This window comes from Daktulosphaira vitifoliae, unplaced genomic scaffold, assembly GCF_025091365.1.
Source record: "Daktulosphaira vitifoliae isolate Bord-2020 unplaced genomic scaffold, ASM2509136v1 Scaffold_1, whole genome shotgun sequence".
NCBI classification, from domain to species: domain Eukaryota; kingdom Metazoa; phylum Arthropoda; class Insecta; order Hemiptera; family Phylloxeridae; genus Daktulosphaira; species Daktulosphaira vitifoliae.
In genome coordinates, this window is record NW_026099572.1 from 22,199,112 (window position 1) to 22,212,214 (window position 13,103).

At 27.4% G+C, this 13,103-nt stretch overlaps 2 long non-coding RNA genes across 4 annotated transcripts; both read right to left on the reverse strand.

The window, feature by feature from the left end:
- Positions 1–1,567: 1,567 nt before the first annotated feature.
- Positions 1,568–4,664, reverse strand: LOC126894838 (uncharacterized). Its single transcript, XR_007701524.1, has 3 exons — positions 3,006–4,664; positions 2,218–2,302; positions 1,568–1,664 (listed from the first exon to the last, which is right to left on the reverse strand). It is a non-coding gene; the product is annotated as an uncharacterized LOC126894838 (long non-coding RNA).
- Positions 4,665–4,669: 5 nt separating this feature from the next.
- Positions 4,670–5,566, reverse strand: LOC126894837 (uncharacterized). 3 transcript variants are annotated; one of them, XR_007701523.1, is made up of 4 exons: positions 5,439–5,566; positions 5,283–5,330; positions 4,932–5,040; positions 4,670–4,806 (listed from the first exon to the last, which is right to left on the reverse strand). It is a non-coding gene; the product is annotated as an uncharacterized LOC126894837 (long non-coding RNA). The 3 variants fall into 3 exon arrangements; XR_007701521.1 differs by having other exon boundaries at positions 5,283–5,566; XR_007701522.1 differs by having other exon boundaries at positions 4,917–5,040; positions 5,283–5,566.
- Between the last annotated feature and the right edge of the window lie 7,537 nt (positions 5,567–13,103).

A 13,103-nucleotide genomic window follows, 5' to 3' on the forward strand; every position in this document is an offset into this window, starting at 1 on the left:
ACTTTATTTATAAGTTAATGATATAAATAAGAAAATAACTGTCCAATAACATTTTGACCAATATTTCAGAAATTATTGACAATTTAAAGTAACGACTAGAGGTGAGGATTGTGTTGCTTTTTATATTATTAAACATCTCTCGGCCGTACTCTTCCTCTCACCTAGATATAAATGTGTCAATCATTTCCGAAATACTAGTCCAAAAGTTGTTATCAAGCAATCATTTCCTCAATTTGATCATTTTAATAAATAAACTAGTTATTCATATATGTTAACATAAGAAAGTATAAAGTTACACTACTAATGTATTAGAATAGAATATAAAAAATAATTAATATTACCATTAATGTATTGAAGTGAGTAAAATATGTTACTATAGTAAAACAAAAAAAACCAACCCAGCACAGGGGGGTCGCGGCACAGTGATGACGAGGTATAGATGGATCAAGTATAATGCAGTGTTGGGAAAGTTCCTTTTTAAATGGAACTCGTTCCGTTCCCCGTTCATTTTCTAAAATATGAACTCGTTCCAGATCCTAGTTCTTTATATTAAGAAGGAACTTGTTCCAGATCCAGTTCCTCCAAAATAAGAACTCGTTCCACTCTTCGTTCCTTTTATGTAACCAAGTTATTTAAAAAATTGTGTCAATGAGATCATGATAACGGTCATCAATGATTTTCATCAGCAGTCGAATACAAAACAAATTTGTAGTATTCCTTATCTAAAAGTATTCGAAAATTATATTTATAAACAGGTAGTAAATGCTAACGACTTGTGTCAACGCGACCAATGTCTATTGTCTACATATAAGTTAGAAATAATAAATCAGAAAACCCAAAACCTTTAACATACATGGTGTTCAGTAAGTCAGGAAACGGGATTCTATTGTTCTCATTGTTTGTAAAAAATTCTTTTAAAAAAGAAAATTACTAAAAAAGAGCTATTTTCAAATTTTGAAAAACTAAAATTATAAAAATTTAAATATTTATTTATTCATTTGTGTATTAGAGACAAATAATAAAATGTGATTTTAACGTAGTCATAAACTGTAAAAATTTATATAATAAAAAGTAATGCAAAATATTTTCTGAGTCAAAGTTTATTTAAAATGTCATATCCTGATGGGACACCATGTATATGTCACCTTTTGAAAAAGTAAAGTTTATATCCTTATAGTTTGGTCCGAAGTTATATTCATTTTTAAATTTTGTTAAATTATCCCTAACACACCATCAGCCAGTAGAAATTTGTATTAACTAACTTCAAAACTTAACTAAATTATTTTTATTTTTCGATTAAATAGATAGTTTATGATAAAATATCACCTTATATATTTTTTTCATTAACATTTTATTTTATTCTATAATATTTTATGATAAATAATGAATATCATAATTCACACAGAAAAATGATAAGGGGAGGAACAACTGTTGTTTGGAGGGCCTAATTAACCTACTTTGTGTTTGCCTTTATGTTAGTCCAAGTTAGATTCGTTATTAATTAATTAATGAATGTATTACTGAAAGCGATGTGACGATATCATCTTTTGGGTAGATAATAATTGAAGGTGCAGTTACTTTTGTAATATTATATTCGGGTACAACTGAAGAATTGTAATGTTTTATATTTCCATATGGCCCATAATCGTATTTTTGGAATCGACCTAATTAATATTATTAATGTTTTTGGAATTCATTGAAGTTAAAAAACGGCCTATTATTTATAAAATTTAATAAATTAATTGTCAACTGTTGAACTTGAATTATATATCTAACCCTTTTTCAATTTGAATAACGTAAAATAAAATGGAAAATTAACAATATCGGTTCTCTTTTTTTAAGTTATTAACAATTTAACTATTTTCAAACACGGACTATGAAGGGAAAAGAAGTTATGGGGCTAGAGCTTTGAGATTTAAGGGTTTAAAATTATTTATTACAAAATACCATGTACTATAAAACTAGCGTAATCGTGGGTAGATAAAGTTGTTATACTCCACATTTTCAAAATAATTATATAGTGAAAATACATTTTTATTCGTTTGGATAGGAAAAAATTTTCTTATTTGTATCCCTCCCAGACTAAACCCTTATTACGCCATTGAAATATAAAGTTTTAATTATACCTACGTTAAAGGAACTACATTTAATTTTGAAAACTGCCTCTGTCAATATTTTAATCAGAGTTTGATTATATTATAGAATATTTTGATGTACCTGATATCACTGATTGAAACTTGTGAACAATATATTTTGAAGAAACTGGTTGGGGATAAGTTCTCACAAAATCGGCAATAACATTCTAGTATAACACAAGTATGATTTTAGTTTATTGTAACTAGTAATAATATTGATTTATAATATAAAAATTATCATTATTGTAATAAGGAATATGAGTATAGAAGTATCAAATAAATTTATTCAGTTTTTAATTGATTTATCCATAGCCATTGGTTATGAAGCGGAATTATTAATCTTAATGAATCGAACGCTCACTTAGATTAATTTGTTTGATATTTTTTAATTCTAAGATTAATGTAATAAATATTAAATATATTCAGAATAAATTAAATTTACAAAACATTTGTTCTTGATTTTTATTTATAATTTAAACTTAAATGAAAATATTTAAATATAAATGTGACTTAGAGCGCGTCGCTGATGGTTCAGCAGTGGAACGTACACTAATTAGACTTATACTACAATAGACACATTGCTGACCAGATAAACAAAGGTAAAAATACAATATTATATTATGTCTCGCGCTAACATACCGGCTAACATTTTACACTTGTAAGATCCATAAAAAAAAAAATTAATTGAAACTATAATATACAAATCCAAAAAAAAATTAATTGAAACTGTAATATACAACATGATCACATGTTGATGACATAAAATTAAATAAATAAATAATAATAAATAACAACATTTTTTATATAAACAATTTTTTTTTAATAAACATAAATATCAGTTATAAACAAAATAAATATATATTTATTTACCCTAATCAGTCTTCTTGATCTTCAATAGGGAGCGGATATAATAATCGACATGCTCTTTTGACAACACCATGATTTGTCTTAATAGTCGCTACTCTGGCTATATTATCTTTGCCTGGAAACAATTCATTAATTCGTCCGAGTTTCCATTCCAATGATGGTAGATTAGTTTCTTTTATTAAGACAAGTGCACCAACAGTTGGTGTGAGATCGGCTGAAGTGTGCCACTTAAATTTTGATTGCGATGTTGACAAGTATTCAGTTCGCCAACGTTCCTAAACTTGTTGTACCAATTGTGTGATTCTTTGCCATCGTTTTAATCACCCAGGTGTGATGTTTATAACGTCTGGATCTGGGATATCAATTAATGATCGACCGATGAGAAAGTGAGCTGGAGTTAGTGCACTAAGATCTGAAGGATCCGTAGATAATGGTATCAAGGGTCGTAAGTTTAAACACGCTTTGATGCGAACTAATACAGTGTTTAACTCTTCAAAAGTATGTGATGCTTAACCTAATGTTCTAGTTAAATGTCCCTTTACTCATTTCACTGCCGACTCCCATAAACCGCCAAAGTGTGGTGAACGGACTGGAATGAATCGTCATTCCGCATTGACAGAGGCAAGTCAATTTTTTACAGCTTGGTGTTTTTTTGATATAAATAAATTTTTTAATTCCTTCAATTTATAGTTGCTTCCTGAGAAATTTGTGGCGTTATCTGAATATATAAATTTTTCGATACCCCGACGACACCACATTCGTTTCAGTGCATTTAAAAACGCATTTGTTGTTAAGTTACCAACTAGTTCAATATGAACGGCCTTACATGAAAAGCGCACGAAAATACATACATATTCCTTTATTTTAGTAGAGTTCCGTCGTAAACTATTTTTAAAATAGATAGGCCCACAAAAATCCACGCCAGTTGCATAAAATGTTTTATCGAAACTTGTAACTCGCGTGCTCGGTAAGTTGCCCATAATCGGTTGAAATACCTTTGGTTTAGATTTGAAACAAGATGTATATTTATGCACACTACCATGATTTATTTTCTGTTAGTGCTTTTGGACTGCATTCTCGGGATTATCTCTTGATCGTACGTGCTTCCATTGCTCAGCCATATAAGTGTAATATATTTCTCCGACGCGGTGAGAAACAAACGTTTTCCATCGAGAGGATGGTGAATTTATCCATGTCAGAACGATTTGTGAATCTGGCCAATATCATATTTTACTTGTACAACATTTATACTTTGGAATTAACTTATTGACGAGACACACTGATAATACGGCGGCACACAGTTCCAGTCGCACGAGTGAAATCATTTTTAACGGAGCGACTTGCGATTTTAACGCAATAAGTTGAACTATACGTGACCCGTCTGTGTCTGTTGCCATTAAATAAATACACGATCCGTATGCACTCATAGACGCGTCCGCAAAAGCGTGAATTTGCATGTCGCACACGTTGTCACAACCAATTATTCTTCGTGGTATTTTTATTTTTTCGATATCTGCTACTTCATTACGATACGTTTCCCATTCCCGACTAATGTGTGCGGGCAGCTGGTCGTCCCAATCCGTTTTCAGTTCCCATAGTTGTCGCATTATCTTTTTCGCTGATACTACAACCGGTACAATTAGTCCAAGCGGGTCAAATATTGTCGCTATAGTAGATAATATTGTACGTTTAGAAATTGATTGTTTACTTGATTCGATGTTATTATATTTGTATTGATAATAATCATCACATGGATTCCACAACAAGCCCAACGTTTTTATTGCGCTGCCGTCAATATTCATAACTAGAATAATAATAATAATAATTGCGAGGTTTATAATAAATGTTTACAGAAACATGCAAAAAATGTTAAAATATATGGATGGTTCCATCAAAAGGTATATAAGTAAGTACATTGTCTGAAATTACTAGAGCATATGCAGTTGTATTAGCGGGGAACGTGGCTGATGCTTCAATTTCATTACGTAAGTCAAAAGACGGGACTGTAATTGTGTTGGTTTGCTTTGACTATCAATCACTGCAATAGAATTATTATAATGTTATTAAAAAATAAAATTAACTATGGTTAAAATAAAAATGTCTATACATTTGTCGGTTAAATCACAAAGCATTTGTATGATGGATTTGTACCGCACATACTTGTACAGTATTCATTATAACATGTAAAAATGTTAAATTTCACGATGTAATGAAGAATATGAATATGAAAAAACTANATAAGAATATGAATATGAAAAAACTATGTATAAAGATCTGTACCTGTTTCTATACTTCATCCATTAACATGCATAACACTAGAAATAATTGCTAATTATGTTAGCATTAATGTATTATTATTAATATTATACACAAAATATGAAAAAAAAAAATTAACTTACAACAAAAACAAACTTATTATTTAAAAATTATAAATACCACTCTGAATATTCATCTACGGTCTTGCCATCCAAATAAAATTAAGATAGGTAATGAACATTCATCTTGTTTACGTGATACAATTAAGTTGTACATGTAAACAAGATCTATCATACGGCAATTTTTAAATTCACTCCTCAACTTTTGACTGCTACTTGTAAATAAGTTAAGTATTTCTATACAATTAANATGATACAATTAAGTTACTTCTATCTTATGATAGTTAATCTATCATACGGCAATTTTTAAATTCACTCCTCAACTTTTGACTGCTACTTGTAAATAAGTTAAGTATTTCTATACAATTAAAATTATCTAAGTAAACATAATTTTCAACCTTTATAAAGTAAATTAGTTTTGTTCAATAACTATTAGTTTTAATTTTACTATCATAAGTATTACTAATAAATTGTTTACTTTCAAGCCAACGTTTATGCTGATAATCAGACTCTACGGTGAATAGACTTTCATACAATTCTCGTAAATAAATCTCCAGATCAATCGATGAGCGTTCAATTAAATCGTTAATAATTGCCTCATATTTTTCATATTCTGCGTTATTAACGAAATATTCGACCACTACATCAGCCCAAATGTTCATATATTGTCCGGTAAGGTAGGCATATCATAATAATGCCCTATGTTGATAACATTTAAAATATTAATTTAATAACAACTAAAATATTTAAAATTGTAATTTCCTATTTTAACATATAAAATATACGTTAATGATATATGAAGAATATTNACATATAAAATATATGTTAATGATATATGAAGAATATTATTACATTAATGTTATTATTATAAGGGTAATATCTTCAACAAAATACGAATTGTAATCATTTGACGTATCGTTGATAAAAGTAGGTCAAGTGAGGGTTGACAAAATAATTCGTAGCCACAAAAAAACCACATAGTAAAATAGTATTAACCTGAATAAGAAATTTCATTACACGAGGGGAGACTATAGTGATGGGATCCTTGATATTTATTGAAGTTATTGAATCTAAATGAGATAAAAATCAAATAATTTGAAAATTTTATCCTAATTCGAAAAAAATGCAAAATATTAATGCTCACAGAAGGATCTGAAACTCGTACCCTTAGTGTGAATAACACAAGTGTTACCTGTTCGGCAACTGTTCGCTGCTTTTGACACATGATAAAATTGGCTATTTAAGCTAACTCAAATTTAAAAATTACTTTTTCGACTTTAAAATAGTAAAAAAATTTAAATAAGTTTAAATAAGTTTAACTACTTATGCCTTATGAACTTAATTCAATGTCAATTAAATCATATAATATTCATGAAAGTCAGTGTATTCTCCTTGTAAGATATTTTAAAATAAAATAAATACAAAACCCAGGATTTTAACACAAAAATAGTATATTTTTGAATACGGTTCAATTGCGCTTAGAAGATAGGTCGTCAGGATAAATTTTTTTTTTTTTTTATAGTACATGACATAAGCTTTAATTTGACATATGTTTAAAGGACGCAGTATTTTCGGAACATTATCAAAATTTAAGTTGAAAAAGTTAATTTTTGTAAAAAAGTTGCTATTTTAAATCCCCCCTAATGAGCAGGTTAAGTGAGATTTCCAAAAAAATGATATCAAATGAAAGGTAAATTTCTAAGGTTTTAGTATAAAAAAAAGTTATGTTGATTTGTTGATTTTTGAAAAAGTTATGGAAGTTTTAAGAAAAAAATGTGAAAAAAATGACAAAATTTACCGATTTTTAAATTTGTAATTTTTTTGGGAATTGCATACGGTACCCATTTTCTCCGCGAAGACAAAATAAAGTCCGATTTTTTTTTTCATAATAAAGTATATTACATTAGCTTTAATTTAAGATATATATAAAAATGTCATGGTTTCCGGAACACTTCCAAAATTAAGTTGAAAAAGTTAACTTTTTGTGAAAAAAGTGGTCATTTCAGGTAACAGCCAAATTTATAAAAAAAATATACAAAATGATAGTTAAATGAATTTATGAACCTCATGAATTTATAAAAAAGTATAATAAAAAATAAAGAAAAAAGATTAAATTAAAATTTTTAAAAAAAATTATGGCATTTTTAAATAAAATAAAATCACTATTAAACCCCGTATTATACTAAAATCGATGTTATTCAGCTATTTACTACAATAGATAACATTATAGTATATTTATAAACCGATAATAAGTATGAAATAAAATATATAATATATGTATTACATATGATTCATTTAAGCATTTTACACTTATGATGTACCATAATTATATGTAATAATGTCTCATAGATATATAAAGTGATCAGAGTAGACCTATTAGCAATTGAATTACTATATATTTGTCTTAAGTTATTAAGATATTAAAGTTATTTATTATTTTATTATTTTATTATACTACTATGTCNTTATTTTATTATACTGCTATGTCAATTTTCAAAAGAGTTATTATGATAAACCTTGATGTTCACCTTTGTTAAATAAAAATACATAGTAAAGTAGGATTGCAACAACGTGTGGATGAGGCATAGTTGGGACAAGTATAGATGTTACTTGACAGTAATAAACATAATCTTAAGAACCAAAAAAAAATTTTAAATCTTAAAACTTTTAGTGATCATAAATCATAAATGAATCACTCTGTACATTATATCTTCTAAATGTCCTAAACCCCTCATTAAAATTATAAATTATAACATAATAGTGTTATAGCATACATTTTAATTACATGTATTAAGTGTTATCTAAAAGTGTTAATATGTTGTCGATACTTATTAAAAATCCTTTAATTTTGGTTCAATGAAGCTTATAGATTTAATATTTAGACGGAATTAGATACTATGACGTAGTTTTTCTTTTTAAATTTATATTTTTCTGAATAATTTTTGTTTTTCATAAGAAAATTGATTTCACTCAATTTTAAATCAAACAATTTATTTTTTTTTTTTGAATACTAAGTCTAAAATTATGTATAAATTAATACTGTGACAATAAATCACTTTTTAACTGTTTAAACACACATTTTTTTAAATAGTATTCAGTATAATAAATGTTTACATAAATCAAATCATACATTAAAATATCTAATATTTTTTATAGTGTAGTTTTGAATAAGTACTCCTTTTAAGAAGTTTATTACTGAATAATTAAGATACTAATAATGATTTTTTATCAATATTGTGTGTTAACAATCATCTTTGGGATATTTTGTAATATACAATTTATCACTTGTAGTTATTTTAGAGAGGCGGCAGGATTTATTGATAAACTTGAAGAAGCAGAAAAACTTGAAGTAGTATTCAATCTTGATACTGGATTTTCTTATAATACTAACCCTGAAATGTTTGAAATGAAGTTCGATGATTGGAAAGATACTATAATCGATAGAGAAGAACCAGGATTTGAAACGTATACCAAATCACATTTTATCTACAAAGATCTTTATTGCGGTGATTTATATAATTTTTTACAATTCATAAGCTCTATTCAATACTTAATAGAATATGATTCTATTAATGAATACGATCATTTATTGTTGAATGAATCAATTATTCAACAAATGCTAGCTGTAAAACTAAAAGTAGATGTACTAACACAATATTTACAGCCTTTTTGGAAAATGTACATGTTTGCAATTTATATAAAATACCAAACAATGGGGAATATTTTTTCGATGAAATCACATGTTATGACAATTCTACAAAATATAAAAAATTGTTTATCGTTTTATACAACTAATAACTGTCGAGAAAATAATAAATACAATATAAGAGCTGAATTTTACGCACTAGAAAAACAAGAGAGGATTTCAATGATAGAAAAAGTAAAGTCAATAATGGTAAATAGAAATAATATTAATAATAATTTACTGTACGGTGAAGAAGTAGAAGATTGGGTTTCTCTTAAGATAATTTATCTTCACGAAATTATTAAAAATACAGATATGTTGAAAACTATAATAATGGATTTCGGTGAACAGAGTGAGAAAACTTTCAAAGTTATTATGAAAGATATTAATAAAGCATATCAAGCTGCAAAGAATTATGATTTGTTTGATACATGGATATCGAAAATTAGAGTTTATCATGATAAAATCTTTAACATCTTTAGAGTCGTAACTTTACATTTAATTAGAAAGCATCTAATGTATTTAAGAAATAAGGATGAAACAATTATTGTTAAGTATAGTAAAGAAATGTGTAATTTCTTGAGACGTAATAAGTATACATTTAATTTGTTAATTCCTGATTTTTCAAATTTCCCAGATATGCTTGTATGTAAACCACATAAAGACTATGAAGACTATGATGATGTAAATGATAGTATGATCGATTATATTGAAGGTATGATAGTAAAACCATTTGGAGTTCAGTCATTTAAAATATTACAAATAGAAGTAAATAACGAAATATATAACATGAATTCAATTGAGAAAACTAATACACTTATGAAATTAGTTCAAATAAGCAAAGAAAAAATAGAATATTTTCAAAATATCTCTGATAACATAGGCTTGAATGATAATTTCGAAAGGTTTAATATATTTTTAGAATATTTTATAAATATATTTAAGCATAAACTTAAGGTTTTATGGTCGTTCAATCAATTTAGTTTGTACTACAATATAACAATATAATCGGGTGCGGCAAGAAGAAAGATTTCTTGATCTATAATATATATATATATATATGTATATAAATTATCTAAATTATCTAAATTACTTATTATTGTTTTCATAAATCTTAATAAAAATCTAAATTTAATTTTGAGTGTCCAATAATATTAAAATAAATAATGTTTGAACGGTTAATGGTTTTTATTTTACTAGTTTAATTATGAAAAATTATCCATTGTACTTCGAGTATTTAAATTATTTAAAAACCTATGAATTTATAGTTTTTGTGCGTTAGTTCACTAACTAATCAAATTTATAAATTTACAAGAATTGTTTATAATATTTTATGCATATAACATAAATTATTTTTATTACATTGTAATATTATATTATTACTATAATATTAACATATAATATTATGTTATTATGTGTACATGTATATCACATATTATGAATATACAAGATCACCAAACATGGTTCTCTTATTTAAAATATAAAATAACCAGTTTATTGTGGGATAAAATATAATTATTTTAGAAGTTTTTATCTAATGCCTACACGCAGAGCCCCACTATTGATAAACAATTAGAATAGAAAGCATCAGCATCATGATCGTGGCAGTGGTTGTTGGGCTATCTCCTTCGGACTATAAAAAGTCATTTTCCCCCGTCAAAACCAGATCCTTAGGCGATTTTACAATACACAAAATCTACGACATTCTATTCAAAAATTCACTCTCCGAAACTTAGTATATTTTTAAATTAATTTGGTCTAAAAATATTTTTCTTTTAAGTTAAATGACACTTGGAAATTTTAAAGTGAATTTTGTTATGGTGAATCTTTTAATTTAATTTAATTTGTTCATTAAATAATAATGTTTTATATTTCTTATTATGGAAATAAATATCAAATAATATTTTAAACATTAAATCTTTTTTATTAATTATTTTATTTTGATAATAAATCCAACCCAACTTTAAATTTTCATTTAATAGTAAAAATCTATTGTGAGCTTTTCTTACTGAGTAGTTAGTGTCGCGGTCGCATCGAGACTCCAGCTTTACCGCTGGATGGCGATCGCGGCGCTTCCCCTTTACGTCCAGCAAGTCGCGCCATATGGAGTGGCCGACGGGCGGCGTGAACCGGTGCAGCCCGGCCACAACTATTTATATCTTTCTCTTCTCGTTTTGACCCACATAGTCAAGAACACAGAAAAACAAAGTTTGCTTTTACTTGTAATTGATATTGTCATATAATGAAAAATATACGTTAAGTAATATTTAACTGTCGAGTTATTTATTTATTATTATAAAATTACCTGAATCCCATCACTAGCTTAGGTTAGAACATATTTGTAAGCTTATGCGTATGGGGTAGCTAGTCTTTGAGCTTAATGTCTTTGTTCTAACGAACATCGTGCTGGCGGACAGCGCAAAGAAACTAATTTTTGTCTTGGTGATTAGTGTGCTGCATCCATTCAAGGCGCTAGCGCCAGATCATATTGGGCCAACACAATTACGCCTTATAAATTTTTTACATAGATATAAATATTTTTGAATCTTGTTTTGGCCAGGACAGAGGAAGATTTAAGAAGTATTGGAGTCGATTTCTCAATACAATATACTCTCTCAAAAAAAAGTACTTATTCAAAAAACGTAAAAAATTAATAAGGACAAATTATAAACTATATTTTTAATAAAATATACAGTGTTAATAATCTTGTACAAGTAATGTCATTCATAGATTTTGTGTATATATCGTATAATTTAAAATTTGAATCGTTTTTTCGTAAGTAATTATATTTACTTACATTATATATATAAAACATAAAACATATAACATTCCAAACATTCCCCTACAATTCTAATTTATATTCTATATCTCTTCTAATTTTTATTTCTTTTATTTTTTATTTTTGGTTTATTACAACATTAATTAATTATTTATCTACTATAATATTACCTCATATAAGGTGTTTAGTGCCAATAACTAATTAGTTTCTTTGGCGATTGCCTGAATCGTATAATTGTACGCCGGACCACAATGGACAGAATTAAAAAATAACAAAAAAATCATTTACAACGCTACTCCACTTTTCTATATCTCCTTACACGGATTTTGTATAAAATACACTAACATATTGTATCTCATCATCACCCTTAGCCTCTGTCCCAATTATTCTAATAAATGTAATCCGACATTGATCATTGACCCCTATAAAAGAACGTTACATCAATTTCAGACTCATTCACTTAATATCTTTTATAAAGCGATTATACCAAGAACCATTTGTCTGATTATTTCTATTAGTTGTCCTGAAGAATTTCTATGACTTGTTGTCTTTTGTTATAAAATAAAGTAAGTAATACATTTAGATATATTTTTCGTTTAAACTGTTTTCTACTGACTTTGGTTACTAGTATAGTTTATGTTTAGAATTGTTTAAAACCTTATTAATTCTTTATTTTAGAATGGAGCAGTTTGTGAAACAGTTGAACAATCAGAAAACATTAAAAAGATATTCAAAATTAAGTGAACTGGAGGAACACACGACATACTAAGTCATATCTATGCAAATACAAGCACACGAAATGGGGTTGTCGTTGTTAGTTGTCTATTCAATAATATTTCACAGATATGTACACGTATATACATATATTTTTTAGAAAAAATACGATTTCTTACTATATTATGTTACATTAAAAAAATGTTTTAAAACTACTTATATACTAATACATGTATATTTACAAAATAAATTTTCAATTCTTGGCAATATTTTTCACAATGATAATAACTTAAAAACTAAATATAACTATAGGTCTTCCGGTGGTGGTATAGTATAATGCCCGTGGGCCAATGTGTCGATTCTGTTGTTGAGTGTGTAGCGCTTATCGTCGAAACGGTTAAGCGCCAACTTGGTTGTGCGTAAAGTGCATACTTTGTGCTCAAACGAATGAAATGATACGTTCTGCCGGTACCGAGTGTACGGTAGCGATGACGCATATTGTTCACTACCACATACCACACGGGCATTCTCTCCAGCCAATGCTCGTT